Source organism: Macaca thibetana, chromosome 4 (assembly GCF_024542745.1).
Source record: "Macaca thibetana thibetana isolate TM-01 chromosome 4, ASM2454274v1, whole genome shotgun sequence".
NCBI lineage: Eukaryota > Metazoa > Chordata > Mammalia > Primates > Cercopithecidae > Macaca > Macaca thibetana.
The window spans coordinates 12640620-12660228 of NC_065581.1; the positions used below are offsets into that span (position 1 = coordinate 12640620).

General features: G+C 38.4%; 1 long non-coding RNA gene across 1 annotated transcript in view; it reads right to left on the reverse strand.

The window, feature by feature from the left end:
• The window catches only part of LOC126953736 (uncharacterized), a 105084-nt gene extending 100753 nt beyond the window's left edge, over positions 1–4331 (reverse strand). The window contains exon 1 of the long non-coding RNA XR_007725334.1: positions 4095–4331. This is a non-coding gene — a long non-coding RNA (uncharacterized LOC126953736). The remainder of the gene's footprint in view (positions 1–4094) is intronic.
• Between the last annotated feature and the right edge of the window lie 15278 nt (positions 4332–19609).

The window sequence follows — 19609 nt, forward strand, 5'->3', positions numbered from 1 at the left end:
ATAATTATTTCAAATAGTTACTGACACTAGAAAACACCACAATAAAACACTGAATTGGTTTTAAACATGCCTGTACCTATGACAAACACACTTGTGCACACTCTTTTTGTTTACTTTGCACAAGAACGTTATTCTACTTCTGGTCTCTATTCTCTTCCCATGAGTTTTATTCTTGAGTTGCATAAGAATGATTTCTCAGTGAAAAGCAATTCTACTTTACACCATGAATTCAACAATGCTCTAGCAATACATGCGAGGGAGGTAAGATTCGTGCGTCAAAACCACAGATGGATGGCTAGGAGTTCATCTTCTCTTCCTTCTTCAACCTACTGTCTGGTAGAGGTGTTAATGAACAGTGAAATGACCATATGCTTAGTGCAGTTCAGAAATACATAAAGAGAAAAGAAACAGAGATTGGGTATTCCTGAAAACTCAAATGTTTGCTAGACCCTAAAGGCAAGCAGGTAGAAAATAAATAACAGATATCAATCATTAAATCACAAACAAAATTAGCATAAGTATATGAGAAGCAAATCAACCTCACCAGTGATGATGAGTATCTGCCAAAACTTAAATGCAAAAGTCTAACACAGTGTAATATTTCCTCTAGGAATTTAGGCCATAGAATACTTCTAGAAATACTATGCAAAGATATTCCTGTCTGTGTAAGTACTTATGGAAGTATTTCTATGTGTGCATATGTATGTGCATTTGTGTATCTTTGCACACTTCTCTGGAAATACATATATTCATACCAGCATTATTTTTAAAAACTTAGAAATAATTTTTAACTTAAATAACAATTGATACCTGCTGAACTGAACAGTGCCAACTATAGTAAATGTTAAATTAATATGTAGTGTTGTTTTGTTATTGGTGCAATTTATTTTGTTCTTTTTTTTTTTTTATCTCCCTCAATAGAAGATTTGTTCAATTAATTGTGGACATTGATATATCAGAACACCCTGCAGCAATCAAAAAGAACAATCTAGGTTTACATTTGCTGACATTGAAAAATATATTGTTCCAAAAAGAAAACGCAAGTTTCTTAATGGTGTATGTAGTATCATCTTATTTTTCTTTTAAACATCAAGGAAAAATGAAGCTGAGGAACATACTTGGTAAAGAGATTTTGCATTTCAATATTGTCATCTTTTTTAAACAAGCAAGAATTACTTTTTTGTTTTTCTGGCCTGATTTTACATTTCCTCTTTGTTTTCCACAGCTTTAGTATGATAGGCCTAGGTATAATGTGTTTTGTATTTCATCTGCTTAGAGATCTGAGCACTTCTTGAATCTGTAGCTTGATGTCTTTCATCAATTTTGGAAAATTCTCAACCATTACCTCTTGAACTATCATCCCTGTCCCTTTCTTTCTCCTCTGTCCCTTTCTTTCTCCTCTGTCACAGTGATTATGCATGTTTTAGACTTTTTCACCATATTCCATTTGTCTTCCTCTTTTCTGTGTTTTCTATCCTTTTAGTTTTTTGTGCTTTGGTCTGGATATTTTCTTCTTACTAATCCTCAAGTTTACTAATTCTATCTTTAGCTATTTCTAATCTTTAAACAGTCCATTGAGTTTGTAGTTTCAGATGTTGTATTTTCAGTCCTAGCATCTCCATTTCATTCTTTTTTTTACAGTTTCCTTTCAGGATTCTCATTTATTAATTTTAATGCCTTGAATATATATTACATATTTTGAAGTCCCTGATAACTCTTTTATCTGTATCTGAATAATGATTTTTTGGCTTTTCTCTTATTTTTTACATGTCTGATTATTTTTCATTGAGAGTTATACATTCCACACAAAGACCTGCAGCGATATTTTGAGATTCTATATAATATTATCTTTCTCCAGAGAAGATTTAATTTTGTTTCTCAATTCACTTTTCCAATCAGGAATTAAGATGATCTGAAACTGGGCTTGATTCTCTATAAGGAATTTTCTATTCCCAGTCCCTTTTTCTTTTACCTTTGAGGGTTCCAAGCAAGTATCTGGGATGTTTGTGAGGGCCTCTCCACATTGGTGGACCCTGAATGCCAATTGTTCACCTTCACACCCATGACAGCCATGTGAGTCTGTTGAGAGCCTTACTCAGCTTCTCAGCCTTTCAACATTGCTTTGGAAATTTGCAAATGCTTTGAAGAATCACCTTTCTGGGGTTGCCTTGTTTTTCTTGTCTTAGGTACATAAATCCTTACTCTTCAGCTTTTCTACTGTTTTCAGGTCAAGGATTCATGAAAAACAAGCTAATATGCCATCAACCAAGTATAAATAATAAGTAATAGGTTTTTTAATTTAAAAAAGAAAATATAAAATTTTATTACAGTCAGTCACATTTTGAATTAATATCTGCCATTTACTTACACCAAAATGAGAAAGAGAAGAGAATTTTTATGGGAATTCTAGATTTAGAGATTATATTCAAGGGATTGGCAACTCCAGAAGATGTGAGGGGAACTGTGAAGTGCATAAGATGATAAAATTAGGAATCTGGTTGTCATCAGGCTAGTTTTTGTTTTAGGATTAATCCACTGGAGACTGAGATCTATTAAAAAGTATCAAAATGACCAATTAGTAGGAAAAATGAAATTTCTAGGTTGAAATGTCAACACAAAACCAGATCACAATCTCTTTTCGTTAATACTGTTAATACATGCTGTTGAATAAATTGCATTATTTTTTCTTAGCAATATATCTTAACAAAATATCTATCAATTTTCGCAAATATAAGTTACCCTAAAACTTAAGGCAAAACAATTATCAACAGAAACCAAGCAAAGAAAAGGCAAATAAATTTTTCAGAAAACTGGCAATCAAGAATCTCAAAATTTGTTTGTGACTTCACATCTCCTGACCTCACATACTAGTGAATAAAATGTTACCAAATCCTGAAAATTCTCACTAATACTCACTTCCCAATTTAGGTAAGTCCAGACTGGCAGTAAGTAGACAACTCAAAAAAATTCAAGGAAAAACAATCATAAATGAAACAATCTAAGATAACAGGATCTCTACAAAGACAAGAAAAATCATCATCACTTATTTGTTGGCACTACATGCTTAATGAAGTATCCCGGAGAACCTATGAAGATAACTGGGTACATCCCCCACATAGAAGGAGTAAACTCTGAAACAGGACACTTGAGACAACCTTAGAAATGAGAAGACAGTCTTTGCCATTTAATAAAGTCTGCAGTAGAAGTCTCTCTATCACTTCCAATGTTTGTCCCCCATCTAGTGTCCACAAACTCAGAAAAGCAAATCAAACCAAAATCCCCCTGCTTCAAAGTGTGAGTCAAGGGAAAGACACATTCTTACATTGCTATCAGATGAATTAGAAGTATCATTAGTGAGTGTTAATTCATACTGTATTAGAAAAATTGAAGCCTAGACAGAGTGGCCCACCTTAACAAGAACAAAAGAAAAGATACAACAATAAAAGAAAGCACAAACCAAGAACAGACAAAAATTCCTAGTGGGTGCCTCATGTCATGGAAAAGTTTTAGAAGAATACGAATTTAATATGTTAAGTACTCAGAGTTAAAATAATAACACCATAGAGTAAGAGGAAATGTGAGTGCTCTTTCCAGCCAATAAAACAAATTGAGAGCCAAAAATCCACCCTTACCTAGCAAATAAATAAATTAATTAAAAATGTTAAGGAATAGATTAAGTATGACTGCAAATTAAATTACTGACGAAGGGGAAAGCCTTTGAACGTAATGAATGCTAAGGAAACAGGCAAACAGATAAGGCAATTAGAAAAATGATAAGATATATAAAAGAGAGACAAACACAATCCATCATCAAGATAGTTCCTACCCCTAGGTAGAAAACAACAAACAAAATACAACAAAAATATGTTTAAAGGTATTATAGGTCAGAATAGTGCTCTGAATACATGCAAATAATTTTTTTCATCCTAATGCCCCACTATAATCACAGAATAATAACAACTACTATTATTACTATTCAGTAATAATAATGCTATGCCAGACAGAACAAAGATGAGAAAACTGAAAAAAAATTCAGTAGCTGAAAAGCAAATGGATCAATGATAACTAATTTGGCAAGTACCAGAAATACAGACCTCAAGGCTGCAGCTGGGAAAGTTGAGGTTCAACACAGTCTACTTCACAGAATTCCGACAAGGTGCATGAAGCGGCAGCCTCACATCCCTTTAGAACTGGAGGCAAAATGGAAGAGATGCCAAAATGAAGAGGATGACTGACAGAGTTGTTTGCAAAGAAGATATACAAATGGTCAACAATCACAAGAAAAGAGACTCAACATTAGCAGCCGTCAGGGAAATGCAAATCAAAACCACAATTAGACACCACTTCACACCACTTAGATGTATATAGTCAAAAAGACAGACAATACCAGACGTCCAAGAGGATATGAAGAAATTGGAACCCTTATACATTGTTGATGGGAATGTAAAATAGTACAGCTGCTTTGGAAAACAGTCTGGCAGTTCATCAAAAGTTAAACATAGTTATTTTATGACCCAGCAATTCTACTCCTAGGTATATACCCAAGGAAATTGAAAGTATATGTCCACACAAAACTTGTACACAAATGATACATAATTCACAATACTCAAAATTTGGAAACTCAACGTCCGTCAACTGATGAATGGATAAGCAAAATGTGGTAATGACAATAAAAAGGAATAAAGTACTGGTACATGCTACAACATGGATAAATCTAGAAAGTATCATGCTTGTAAAAGAAGCCAGTCACAAAAGGTTATATATTGTATGATCCCATCTATATAAAATGGCCAGAAGAGACAAATCCATAGAAACAGAAGGTAGATTAGTGGGCTTTTTAGGGCTGGAGGTGGGGGTGGGAGTGGGGGTTGGGAAAATAAGAACTTAGTGCTAATAGATATGGGTTTTCTTTTTGTGGTCATGAAAAAATTCCAAATTTAATAGTGGTGACAGTTTCACAACCGTTTGAATGTATTAAAATCATTTCATTGTACTTTAAGTGAATTGTATAGCATGTGAATTACATTTCATTTAAGTTGTTCTTTTTTAAAAAATGATTTGTTTGATAGGTGCAGCAAACCACCATGGCACGTGTATTCCCATGTAACAAACCTGTAGGTTCTGCACATGTATCCCAGAACTTAAAGTGTAATAAAAAAGAAAATTTTTTTTAAACTATTAGAAGAAAAAAAACGATTTGTTGATTTTCCAGAATAATGGATGAAAACAGATGCAACCAACCTTCATTGTTGTCCCCTTTTCAAAATACCAAAGACAAAGACAAGATTTTGTAGACTTCCAAAGGGAGAAAAACAGGTTCAACCTCTTTTGAATCAGAAATCTGAATGGCATGAGTTTTTCCAACAGCAACCATAAGCATGAAGAAAATACAGCAATTCCATCAATAACCTGAATAAAAATATCCCTAAGCTAGAATTCAATTATTAGCCAAACTATAAATCCAGTATGAGAGAGTAAGACGAAAACATTTCAGGCATGTAAAGTCTTTTTTTTTTTTTTTTTTTTTTTTTGAGACGGAGTCTGGCTCTGTCGCCCAGGCTGGAGTGCAGTGGCCGGATTTCAGCTCACTGCAAGCTCCACCTCCCAGGTTTACGCCATTCTCCTGCCTCAGCCTCCTGAGTAGCTGGGACTACAGGCGCCCACCACCTCGCCCGGCTAGTTTTTTTTGTATTTTTTAGTAGAGACGGGGTTTCACTGTGTTAGCCAGGATGGTCTCGATCTCCTGACCTCGTGATCCGCCCGTCTCGGCCTCCCAAAGTGCTGGGATTACAGGCTTGAGCCACCACGTCCAGCCGTAAAGTCTTAAAAAATTAACTTTGTGCACGCTTTGACAAGAAGCTGCAGGAGGATACGCTCCTTGAAATGAGTGCATATACCAAGAAACAGGAAGACACAGGGACATGGAAAATAGATCATCCAATGCAGGAGAGAGACAAAGAGAATTCCCAGGGAATTCCAAGGAAGAGGGAAAATCTCAGAATGGTAGTTATGCTCTAGATTAGAAAGCAACGGTCCAGTCTGCAGTAGTATGTCCCAAACAACAAACACACAGAAATCTTTCTCCACCAAGATCCCTACGGCCTTCAACCCAGAACGTCTGGGTAAGCCCGCTCCAGATTCCACGCCTTGGGTTGTTTCCCCACATGTTGCATAAAATTCCTGCTCTCTCCTCCATGCTCAATGCTGGTTCATGTTTTGACACATCTAAAGACTCTCATTTCAAAACACAAAAGGGAGCTTAATTCACCTTTACCTGGGAGCTAAAAGTATGCCATGATGAGATGCTTTCGTCAAAGTATCCGTGGTTATGCTGTATAACAAATTAACTCCAAACCTCAGTGAACTTTCACTCTCACGCTGCACATCCAAAGTCTCTGAGGCACCTAGGCTGATGAGCATGCTAATTATTCTTCTTTTTTTTGTTTTTTTGAAACAGGTTCTTGCTCTGTCGCCCAGACTGGGGTGCATATCTGGCTAATTTTTTGTATCTTTTTGTAGAGACGGAGTCTCACCATGTTGCCCAGGCTGGTCTCAAATACCTGAGTTCAAGTGATCTACCAGTCTCAGCCTCTCGAAGAGCTGGGAATACAGGAGTGAGCCACCGCACCAGGCCAAGCTTATTCTTAATGTGCTGTTTCCACAGTTGCTGCGGCAGTTTTAAAGAGAGTTAGCCAGTGGACTGGGCACGGTGGCTCAGGCCTGTAATCCCAGCACTTTGGGAAGCTGAGGTAGGTGGATCACTTGAGCTCAGGAGTTCGAGACCAGCCTGGGCAACATTGCAAAGCAACAAGGTGAAACACCATCTCTATTAAAAAAAAAAAAAAAAAATATATATATATATATATATATATATACACACAAAAAATAGCTGGGCGTGATGGTGTACCTGTAGTCCCAGCTACTTGGGGGGTTGAGGTGGGAAGAATGCTTGAGCGCAGGAGGTTGAGGCTGCAGTGAGCCATGATCACACCACTGCACTCCAACCTGGGAGACAGAGCAAGGTCTTTTTCCCCAACAACAACAAAAAAAGACAGAAGGAGAAAGAGTTAGCCTAGCACCAGCTTGTGATCTTTTACTCAGAAATGACAATACATCTCCCGCACTCCCAGTACATCAGCAAGAACCAGAAACATGGCCCCAACTAACTGCAAGGGCTCTAGGAAATGTGGCAGACCACATGAACAGATGGTGAGCAATCTATATCTCTGCTGCACAAGCTGAGAAGCAGAAAATACCGAGCAGCCCAATCCTAGGTATTTTTGTCAGATACCTAGAATGTGGCCCGCAGTTCATCTCCGCCAGACGCCCTACCTTGGCAAGCCCTGAGTTTCCCAGGACTCAGTCATGATCTCGCCCACTTACTTCCTCAGAGGAGGCTGCTGTTAATTCCAAGGGAAGCTGAAGCCAGAATATGACCCAGAGAATGTTCAGCTACGGTTCCTTCACGCAGTGTGGGCCTTTCCTAACATAACTAGGCTTGTACTTGCTACTGAGATTTTTTAAACTAAGGGCAGATAGATAGGAGACAGAGAAGAAAAAGGGAGAGAGAGGGACTGGAGATTCAAACATGGATTTAAAAAACTGCTTTTAAAAGCAAAGAGGCCGGGCGCGGTGGCTCAAGCCTGTAATCCCAGCACTTTGGGAGGCCGAGACGGGCAGATCACAAGGTCAGGAGATCAAGACCATCCTGGCTAACACGGTGAAACCCCGTCTCTACTAAAAAATACAAAAAACTAGCCAGGAGAGGTGGCAGGCTCCTGTAGTCCCAGCTACTCGGGAGGCTGAGGCAGGAGAATGGCGTGAACCCGGGAAGAGGAGCTTGCAGTGAGCTGAGATCTGGCCACTGCACTCCAGCCTGGGTGACAGAGCGAGACTCTGCCTCAAAATAAATAAATAAATAAATAAAAGCAAAGAAAGGCTAACACAAAAGTCAAAGCAGTGGTTGCCTCTGGTGGAGAGGGGAAGTGATACAACTGGGAGAAGTTCTGGTATTATAGTCTATTTCCTAACCTGGGTAGTAGGGAATGAATGGAGGTGTATTTGTTCTACTAATGTTCTGAAATCTATCTATCTGTCATCTACCTACCTATCTACGTACCTATCTATGTACCTACCTACCTATCTATCCACTCGCCTATCATCTATCTACATATCTCTCAATCGTTTATCTATCTACCTACCTATCTACCTGCATACCTATCATCTATCTACCTATGATCTATTTATCTATCTACCTACTTAACTATCATCTATCTACCTACCTATTATCTATCTATCTACCTATCTACCTATTATCTATCTATCTATCTATCTATCTATCTACCTATCTACTGATCTATCTAATCTACATGTGTTTTTTATGCAGTTTCCTGTTGTGCCTTACTAACCTTGCCCCTAAAAAGGCCTGGCCCTTGGGCAGCTCCTGAGAAGTAGGTAACCTCTAATCCCTTAAAATGTCCTGCGTGGTAAGAGTATGTTTCTTTACCCAGGCCTGGGTCCAGACCAGACAGTCCATGCTAACAATGTGATTTATGGTGGTAGCCCAGGGCTGGAGATAGCAGCTTGACCTCTGGAGGAGCTGGAGCTGAAGGTCAGCCATGTGGGTGGTCGACCACGCCTGTGTATGTGTCTGGACACAAGTGCATAAATCCTGAGCCTGGTTGAACTGCCTGTTTAGCAGTACCCATGCATGTTGACACATGTCATTGTTGGGACAGGTGAGCCCTGTCTGCACAGCTCCCATAGAGGAAGACAACTGGAAGCCCACCTCTGGTGTCTGGAATGCTGCCTCACATGCCCCTTCCCTTTGCTGAATTTAGTCTGTATCCTTTTGCCATAATAAACTGTAATTGTGAGTATAACAGCTTTGTTGAGTTCTGTGAGTCCTTCCAGTGAATCACTGAACCTCAGGGTGGCCTTAGAGACCCCCAAACTGCAGCTGTATGTATCTTTCACAATTAATTTTTGAAAAGATCTAACAGAAGAAAATTTATCTAAATATAGATAGCACTAAATCTACAGAACACAAGGACATTTTGTGTTCTGTGGAAGATTTCTATTAATAGAAGATCTGCATGAAGATATGTCATAAAGAGGTTACTGAACATTAAGTGTAATGAGAGAAAAGAAAGCTTTACTTATCCAAGGGAAATGCAATTCACTTACAAAAAGGAAAAGTAACTGCCATTAAATTCCAGGAAGTAATACAAAAACATACATAAAATCTGCAGAAAAATATTACTGAAGAATATAATTTTCAGTTAAAATGATTGCTCAGGTACTAAACTAACAGATATTCTTGGTCAGGCAATAATCAGAGGAGAACATACCCACGAGGCTTTGATGAAAGCAGTGGCTCCAAAGTGAAATAAATCAAAAGATGAATCAAAATAAAGGTCTCAGACAGGTGGACACTGAACTCAAACAATGAGTATTGAGTATTGCATTCATTTCAATGTGAAATCATGATGAAACAACTATCAGAATTATAGATAGAGAGCAGAATGCAGATGTTAATATTCTTAGTTAAATAAAAATAGTAAAATAGAAGTCAGGATGTGGTTGGGAAGGAAGTAGGAGGGAGGGAAAGAAAGCATGATATATTTCTCCACTCTTCAGAGCAGAAAACCAAATAAAACTGTCTAAAATTTTTTCAAAAATGGACTCAACCCAGAAATATGATTCCCACCTCTGTTGTTTTTCATAATTCATATTTTAAAAAATGAATCTATATAATTGAGCTAATATAAAAATAAATAGCATTCATGAATCATTATATTCCAGGGGCTATTCTCAATGTTCTACCTTATATCTTTTTACTCCTCACAACATCCTATGATTTCGATACTTTAAATCTCATTTTACAGGTCAGAATTCCAAAGCACAGAAATGTTAAGTAATTTGCTCAAGTTCCCACCGAAAGTTTAAGTGATGGATCCTGGAGGTAGTACTTTTTCATGTACAGAAACAATTCTACAAAATTTGACTTTATTTCCCTCCCTATTATGTTCAATTATAATTAAGTTGGAAATATTTTACTTAAAATAATGTGTATGGCAAAAATTCATTTTTATAAAAATGATTTCTTTTATATAGCTATTTTTCCAACTATACATATGCATAGGAAAATGTCAGGAATGCGGCTCAACTAACATTACAATGTACTTCTGGAGTTAAAATTGGGGGTGACGTTTTGCTCTCTGCTCTGTAATTATCTATGCTGTTCTAACTTTTATAATTGTGTAATATATAAAATTAATAAAATATTAAATGAATGTCTTCAAATTTTTAGGAAAAAAAGTGATTTTGCACCTACACCATGAAATTTTAAGCAGCTTTTTAAAGTAACATTGCTGGTAACACTTACTGATGGGTAACCTTATTTTTGTAAAAACAGCCACTTTGTGATACAATATAAAAAGTGCATTTTAATTACGTAAAATTAAATATGTTTTATGCGTGTGTATATTTAGAGACAGACATAGAAGCATGCTTTCTATAACTATTGGCAGTGGTTATATCTGAATGCTGGGACTTTAGATAATTTTTACTCTATTCTTTATTGCTTTTAGTGATGATTCAATTATGAACCATAAGCACTTTATTAACTTAATTAGAATTTGTATATTCAGTTGGGGAATAGTAAAGGTAAAATATGCATTTTTGCTTGTCCCTCAGAGAGGCACCTTGATTACTCCACTCGTGGTGTTAGGCAGATGTGTGAGTGTTTGGATTTTTTTCCACTATATTTTTTTCTTTGCTGATGATTGCCTAAAACCTGGCTTTGATTACTTACTTTGAGATTTAAGACAGCAGAAGCCTTTCAGCATTGAGTCATTTTGCCTGAGAGGGAAAAATAATGCTCTGGGGCAAGTTGAACGACAAGAAAGGAATTGATTATATTTTGACCTGTTGCTGCTCAATTAGATGAATTTGACCAGCTGTGGCAAGATTGTCCTCATGGGCTAGTCTGCTTAGGGAACACGTCATTCTTGATCCTTCTCTAAAGACCTTGCTACTTAAAGTGGGTTTGGGGAACAGCAGCATAGGTCTCACCAGGAAGCTTATTAGAAATGCAGAAGCTTGAATCCCACATCAGCCTTGCTTTTATCAACATCCTAGGGGTTTCTTCGGTGCATTAAAGCGTGAGAATCACTGACTTGAGAGCATCATGATCCTGTTTCTCTGTGCTCTGCTGGGGTTAGTTAAATGGGAACTGCATCAAGGTTAGAGAATCACGCACCTTCAATGGAAGAGACCCCACATGCCACAAAGGAGTGCCCCGGGCCGAGAAGTAAATAGACTCACAGGAAGAACTCACCCACACTCCTCACCACAAACCATACCCTGGACAAATAAATGCTTTGGAACCTACAAAGCCACAATTCAGAGATGGAAACTGACTTCTCTAAAGTCACATCTAAAGGCAGTATCATTTACACACCAAATTTGGAAACCAAAGACCATGTGATTTAAATGTTCTGCGTTGCCCCTTCAGGGTACTGATTTCCAACCTTATTTTCAAATTGACTTATATCTGAAATATTTCATGTGCTTGAGACCTAGAGTAATTTAGCCAGAAATTTCTTTGATTCACAATGATCAGCTGTCAACTTTTATTTATTTTTTTTTTTTTTTTTGTGGTGGTTTAGGCAAGAATTTAAAAATGATCTACCATTTGTATGTAGAGAAAAAACCTCAACGTTCTTTTATTTTATTCTTAAATGCTTATTTCATAAATAACAAAGACGAAATAAATAAAATGTATTTGAATTATTAGGGTGGACAGAAAATAAGTGTATTATTATTAAATACCACTATCATAAAGGGTGTTTCTACATGCTTTGTTAGAGCAAGAATTTAAAAGTCCTTAATGAGAAAAGTGGAACTATAGCACACTCAGCCAGTTACATAATTCTACCAAATCTTCCAGGAAATAAAGCTCATAATGTTTATTTAGAAAAACATGTGATTGCCAAGGCTGCACCTGCAATGTGCCATTAATAATTCGATTTGCCTAACCACTACATCTAAGGAAAATATTTTACATTTTGGTAGAAGCTTTAACTCCTTCTTCTTTTTCTTACCTACCACATCCCGGAGGTGAGTCTGAGGCTAGTATAGATATCCTCATTTTACAAATGAAGAACTGAGTCCCACAGATCAACTGTCACCCAAAGTGATGCTGTATTTGAGGACTGATGATTCTTCCTGAACAGTGGGTTCCGATTTGTTTGACCAGAAAGGACAATACCCATTAGATAGATGACTTTAAAAATTGAAAGGATTATGTAAATTTCCAACTATATCAAAATGATATAAGCATCCAGGAAGCCATTAGTGGTGTTTAAATTTGAGTTTTAAATGTGAGGTGGATGACAATCTAGAGTCTTTGCCTGTGGGAGGAAGGGGTGGAGACTGGTGGAGAAAGGCATGAGGGGGCTTCTGCGAGGATGGTCATTTCTACATGGTTAGTGGGGTGGATACCTATGTGATAAAGTGAGTATAGCAAAAGGTTAATGGTAGAATCTTGGTGTGTATTCAGTGTCTGCTCTAAAATTCTTTCAGTTTTTCTGTATGTGTAAAATTTTCTGTATGTTATAATATCAACTATACTATACTAAACAATAAAATATTGCAAAAAAGATACATTCTTTTAAATGGAGTTTTTAACCCTATATATTACAAAACCCCTAAGTACGCACATAAGTCATGTGTGTCTGTTTGATAAACATGATGTGAATTAATGTGCATAAAAATTACACTCAGAAGCACTTAGAACCTCACTGTATTTTTCATAGAAAAATTTTTTATTTATCCAAATGGTACTCTAATTTTACTAAAATGAAAACTGAGAGTATTTGTTCTTTTCTGGCTATTTTAGAATCATGTTTATTTTCAGGGCAACTGATTGCTAATGAATTCCATTATTATCCTTAATATCAGTAACTAAATAAACATTTCTAAATTATTTTATTTTCAAACAATTATAGACCTTTTTTGTTCATTTTCTTTTCAAATGATCTCACTATTCTTAAGACAATCTTGAAATAAAGCAAAGAAAAGAAATAAAGCATTTCCCTTTTTTTTTTTTTTTTTTTTTTTTTTTTTTTGAGACAGAGTCTTATTCTGTCACCCAGGCTGGACTGCAGTGGCGGATCTCGGCTCACTGCAACCTCTGCCTCCGGGGCTCAAGCGATTCTCTTGCCTCAGCCTCCCGAGTAGCTGCGATTACAGGCACCCACCATCATGCCAGGCTAATTTTTTGTATTTTTAGTAGAGACAGAGTTTCGTCATGTTGCCCAGGCTGGTCTGGAACTCCTGACCTCGGGCAATCTGCCCAACTTGGCCTCCCAAAGTGCTGGGATTACAGGCCTGAGCCACCATGCCCAGGCAATATTTCCTTTTTTAGTAACATAGCAGAACCTTGCCATCAAGCTTGCTTATATAACTTTTTTTTCCAGTGCAATGGAACACAAGTGCTTCCTCTTTCAAGAACTCCAGTGACTGACAGCTGTCAGTGTTGGCTGAGTTACCTTGCGTTGGTTTTCTCCATTCCACTTGTCTTTTGATTTCACAGCTCAAGGAGAAGAAGGTAAAAACAAACAAACCAGCCTTAAATAAGCAAAGAGTAACTCTCAAAGAAAACTATTTGGGACAACCTTCTTAAAAGAATAGGTAACAGGCCGGGCATGGTAATGCCTGCACTTTGGGAGGCCAAGAAGGGCAGATCACTTGAGGTCAGGAGTTTGAGACCAGCATGGCCAACACAGTGAAATCCTGTCTCTACTAAAAATACAAAAATTAGCCAGGCATGGTGGCGCGCTCCTGCAATCCCAACTACTTTGGAGGCTGAGGCAGGAGAATCGCTTGGAGGTTGCAGTGAACTGAGACCACGCCACTGCACTCCAGCCTGGGCAACAGTGAGATTTGGTCTCAAAAATAAAGAAAAAAAAAAAAAGAATAGGTAATAATCTTTTTCAAGTGACCCTGCTAATGCAGCAGTTTCATTTTTCTAAAAGGGAATTGAGGAAAGATATATGTTTTCTCTCTTTGGCTCTGGCACGCACACACATACACAAGCTTCATTAAGGCATGTCAGTCACTGTACTTCATTCGTCCTTGAAACTCTGGGCTGCCAGAACATTCGCCTTTGCTGTGTTTTTCCTTCTACAGATGATGTGAGGCAGGCTTGCCTGTTTGTTGGAGATATTAAAGCTCACTAGCAATACTTGGCTAATGTTTAGTTTCCACTTGAGAATTTTTCTGATTTTTCAAATGCTTCACCAGGCTATCTGCCTTAACGTCACTTAGTGGTGGGATCTAACCCCTGTTTTAATGATCCCTTTATATAGCGATTCTCTTCGGATGGTTTTATTGAAGCTTTAAGCAACCCAAGCTTATTTGTGAGATCCTCAACTATTGAATAGCAACTGTGGAAGATGCATGTATTGTGACAGAGTTGATTTTTCCTGGGGGGATGTCCAGGATACTGGCATCTTTAAATCATACAAATATTAAAGGCAAGAGCTAATAAAGGCTGCTGGCTCCTTCCCACGTGCCCAAAGAGGTAGATGCCACAGGAGAGGGGAGGCTGATAGATCCTAGAACCTAACAAAGAACCAGAGGAAATCCCCGCGGAGAGAGAAGTTGCTGAGTGTTGCGGTGCATGTGGCAGAAGTGGCAGTGAGGAGTCAGGACAGGAGGAAGAAAGGGAGTCAGGTGGGGAGCATGTGTTAGCGGTGGACTTTTCTCTCCTCCTATTTTTTCTTTTTTTTTTTTCAGGTGGGGTCTCGCTCTGTCGCCCAGGCTGGAGTGCAGTGCTGCGATCTGGCTCACTGCAAACTCCGCCTCCCGGGTTCAAGCAATTCTCCTACCTCAGCCTGCCGAGTAGCTGGGATTACAGGCGCCCGCCACCAGCCCGGCTACTTCTTGTATTTTCAGTGGAGACAGGGTTTCACCATGTTGGCCAGGCTGGTCTTGAACTCCTGGCCTTAGGTGATCCACCTGCCTTGGCCTCCGAAAGTGCTGGGAGTACAGGCTTGAGCCACCGCGCCCGGCCTCTCTTCCATTATTTTATCTGCTGTCACTATGGAGTGGAAAAACTACAGTTCCGGCCCATTGTCAGGGAGAGGAATGGTAACATCAGAGAATCTCTGAAACACGCTTTGGGAGGAAAGAGTATGAAAACAGGTGCGATAAACTGGCCAGCCCTCTATACATTCCCTCTGCCCCCCCTCACCCCACTTCTGCCCTTGGCTAGATAATTATAACTAACTGAGAATTTGAAGGCTTTTCAAAATAAGTGGTTTATGGAACAGAGGTGCTCAGGGAGGGGAATTCTTAAGAGGCAAAGTCGCTTCATGGTAGGGGATGGGCGTGGAGTAACTCGGATTGTGCCATCAGAGGCTCTCCAATCTGAGCATATGCTCCTTTTCCTAACCAACCAGGGGGTAGAAGCTAGGGCTGAGGCATTTATCCCTCCCACTGTGTACACATCACCAACCAATATGAGTTAATAGATCCAAAAAGATATGAGCTCCCAGAGAAAATAAGGAGGTATCTGGCAAGCACAAGCGGCACAGAATTTAGTTCATATACGGAAAAACTATGCTAAAGTCAGCAGAATTAACAAGCACAGAGAACAAGAATTTAAAATAAGCATAATGACAGTTTTCCATTGTATTTTCCATAAGGGAGAATATCGCAAACATAGAGCTGAGGTCAGCAATTATAATTGAGCAGCATTTGGTGAAAACAGACAAGAAAAACTTTATAGCTACGTAAAGTCTTTAAAAGGTGGTGAATTTGCGGACCAGGTAGAGTGGAAAACAATTACTAAATTGTAATATTAGGTATAGAAACTCTCCAAGAAGACATTAATAAGAGATAAAAAGTAGAAAAGTTAAGAGATACAGAGAAAAGGACAAAGTGAAAAAAGCTTATTTAATACGAGTCCTAGAGAGGGAGGAAAAATTTAATGTATGCAAGAAGAAGTAGAAAAATGTAAACATTTGTATAATACAGAAGTCCCAGAAGGAGAAGAAAAAATGTATATAATTTAACGGAGAGAAAGTAGAAATGGAGAATACTTTTAAAAACAAAATACAGTAAATTAAAAAAATGACAGAAAGAAGTATTCACAATAAGAGTAAGTGGTGTAAATGCAGATCAAAGAATAAAGCATCTCAGACTGGATTAAAAACAACACAAACAAAACAATATAAGCCAACAATATAGTCTATGAGATGTATTTACAATAAAAGGATATCTAAGATTAAAAACATGGGAATATCAAATAAATACAAGTTAAAATAACATACTGTATTTTATCATTAGTCAAAATAAAATTTAAGACAAACAAATAAGGATCAAAGAGATGCATCATTTACTATAAGAAAAAGAATTTGGCCAGGCGTGGTGGCTCATGCCTGTAATCCCAGCACTTTGGGAGGCCAAGCCAGGAGAATCACGAGGTCAGGAGTTCAAGGCCAGCCTGACCAACATGGTGAAACCCCGTCTCTACTAAAAATACAAAAATTAGCCGAGCGTAGAGGGTGCCTGTAATCCCAGCTACTCAGGAGGCTGAGGCAGGAATATCGCTTGAACCCGGGAGGCGGAGGTTGCAGTGAGCTGAGATCAAGCAACTGCACTCCAGCCTGGGTGACAGAGTGAGACTCCATCTCAAAAAAAAGAAGGATAACTCAGTGAGGCTCCAAACTTATCTGGAATGTAATTGCATCCAACAATATAGCCTTAAATACGTAAAGGAAAACCAATATAGATTCATCTGCTTGGAGTTGAAGATTTTAATGGCCCCTCCTCCAAAATAGATTAGATAGATGATGCACACACACAAGAAAGACTTAACAACACAACTTATAAATATAGATGGACAGATAGAGGTATAGATATAGATGTAGATATTGACAGGTACTTACATATCAGAAAATACACGCTCCTTCAAACACGTCAATAGTCATAGTAATTGACATGAGTTAGGCAAAAAAGAAAGTTTTAAAAATTCCTCAAAATCAGTATCATACAGATTATATTTTCTGATTATAATGCCATATAATTAGAAAGCAAAATCTAAAGGAGGTCTAATCTGAAAGGTCAAAATGGTTATATCTAGTTTCCACAGGCTCATTAAATGCAACAGACATTTATTAGGCATCTAACTAAGCTGCTGTCCTTGAATACCCTCAGAGTATTCAGTGATGCCCATTAGAACACAAAAAATATAATTTATTTATTTTTCTCCTGTACTTTAAAAACTTCTGTGCTTTTATGTGCTTTGTAATGTATATATTAGTATAGTATTTCAAGTATATAATGTATACATAAAATTATACACATACACACATATATATGATTAATATAACCACCTATATGTGTGGTTATATTAATTACCATAGAAGTAGTTATATTAGTTTCCTAGGGCTGCCATAACAAATTACCATAAACTGGATGGCTTAAAACAGCAGACATTTATTCTCACAATTCAAGGGGCTACAAGTTCAAACCCAAAGGTGTCAGCTGGGCTACACAGCCTCAGAAGGCCCTAGGAAAGAGCACTTGCTCTCCTCTTCCTAGCTTCTAGTGTTTACCAGCAACTCATGGTGGTCCTTGGCTTGCATTGCAGCTGCATCACTCCAATCCCTGCCTCCATCGTCACAAGACCTCTTCCCCTGCGTGTCTCTGGGCCTCCAAATCTCCTCCTCATGATAAGGATAATAGTCATTGGATTTATAACCCGCCCTAATCCAGCATGACTTCTTAACTTGAATGTATTTTCAAAACCCCCATTTCCAACAAAGGTCACAGTAACAATAATGGGGTTCAGGACTTCACCATATTCAACCCAAGACAGTGAATATATGCTAAAAGTTTTTAAAAAATATAATGGAAGTATACAATCTAAAAAACCGTAGACCCCCAGGGTGAATCTCTAGGATTAGTACCATGGCAGACACAGGTGTACATCAGATGTGGTGTTAACATGCTAGCAGTCCATGGGAGATATCACACGTTCATTAGTTACCACAATATACTCTGAAAAGAAATGTCCCAAGAAGAATTCTGACAATGGTCTAAAGCAGCTTATAGCAAAAGGTGTCATAACCAGGTGTGGGGAGCATGAAAGGTTTTGCTAAGGGGGTGAAGTCTGTATTGAGCACTGAGTTATGTTATATCAGAAATGAATGTTCTATAAAGTGCATTCCCAGCACAGACACTGTGCCCAGGGGAAGGGCAGGAACACTGAATACAGTTTGCTTTAGTAGAGTAGTGGACAGAAATGTAAGATGAGATCATATTGCTTTGTCACTTTGGACACAGAAGGAAGTGTTTGTTTTGTTGATGTTTTTGTTTTTTTCCCTCTTCTGCACTTGGTGGCAATTGAGAGGACTGAATGGGTTTCAGCAGAATATTATTCTGGCAGCAGTGTGCATACAATGGCTAGGAAGATGAATAGACAAGAGGTGCAGTAGAAGCCAGTTTTAATATGTGAGCCAAGGAATAAAAAGGAGCAAAAGCAACACAATGTGTGTGGGAATAGAAAGGAGGAATCCATGGATATTACAAAAGTAGAATAAAATAACCTGGCACGAGACTGCATGGAGGGACAAGTTGGAAGAAGTCAGAGGGCAGTTAGGTCTTGAGCTTGGGCAATCAAGAGGCCAATGAAATCAGCCAGGAAAATAGAGTCCTCAAGAGGAAAATAGGAACTGTTTTGGTGGGAGTTTGAGGTTGGGTATTTCAATATACTGAGATTTAAGAACACCAGGTGAGGATGTCAGACAAGTAGAGGAGAAGGTGTGTAGTGCAGCTGTGACTCCAGGGTCAGGAGTCATGGAGCCAGACAGAGGTGACAATGGAAGCTCTGGGGATTTATTTGCCTTTACGGAAGAAAAGGAAAGAAAACAACGATGAGATGGGATGGTGCTGGGAGTCTTCATTTATTAATAACTAGTTCCTCTTTGAGCTCTCTTCCATACCCTCCAACAGACTTCATAAATTTAATCTCTGAAGAATGCTTTTGTAGCAAAACAGGCCCTTCCTCTCCCTCCCCATATACTTATTTTTTATTCTTTGACTATTAGTTTAGCTCATTTCAAACTCATTGAAGTGGATGGCCACAGAGAATTCTGGGGTAGGTCTGAATTTGAATAAATCTTTTAAAGATACACACACACACACACACACACACACACACACACACGTATTCCAGGCATTGTGTTAGAAGCTGAGATACATGGGAAACCTGAGCTTGAAGGATCCTCCATTTTAATGAATAAACTTTCAATTCTATAGGGGAGAAAGGGTAAAAGCTGGATTGGAGGTGTGCAAAGGTGGTGATGCCAAGTGGGGAAAGGTAGTAGCTTTCAGGTTTAGCAGGGGCAGACAAAAATTGATTGTTTTTAATGAGGGAGAGGATGCAGGCATGATTATTCAGAGAAAAGGTGCCCACAAGAAGGCAAGACAAGTCAGGTGAGAGAGAGGAGGATGGAAAAGAGCAGCCCAATAGCAGGCACATGTAATGGGGTGGGAGCACCAGTCCCAGGCTGGGCTTCACTCTTCTTCTTGG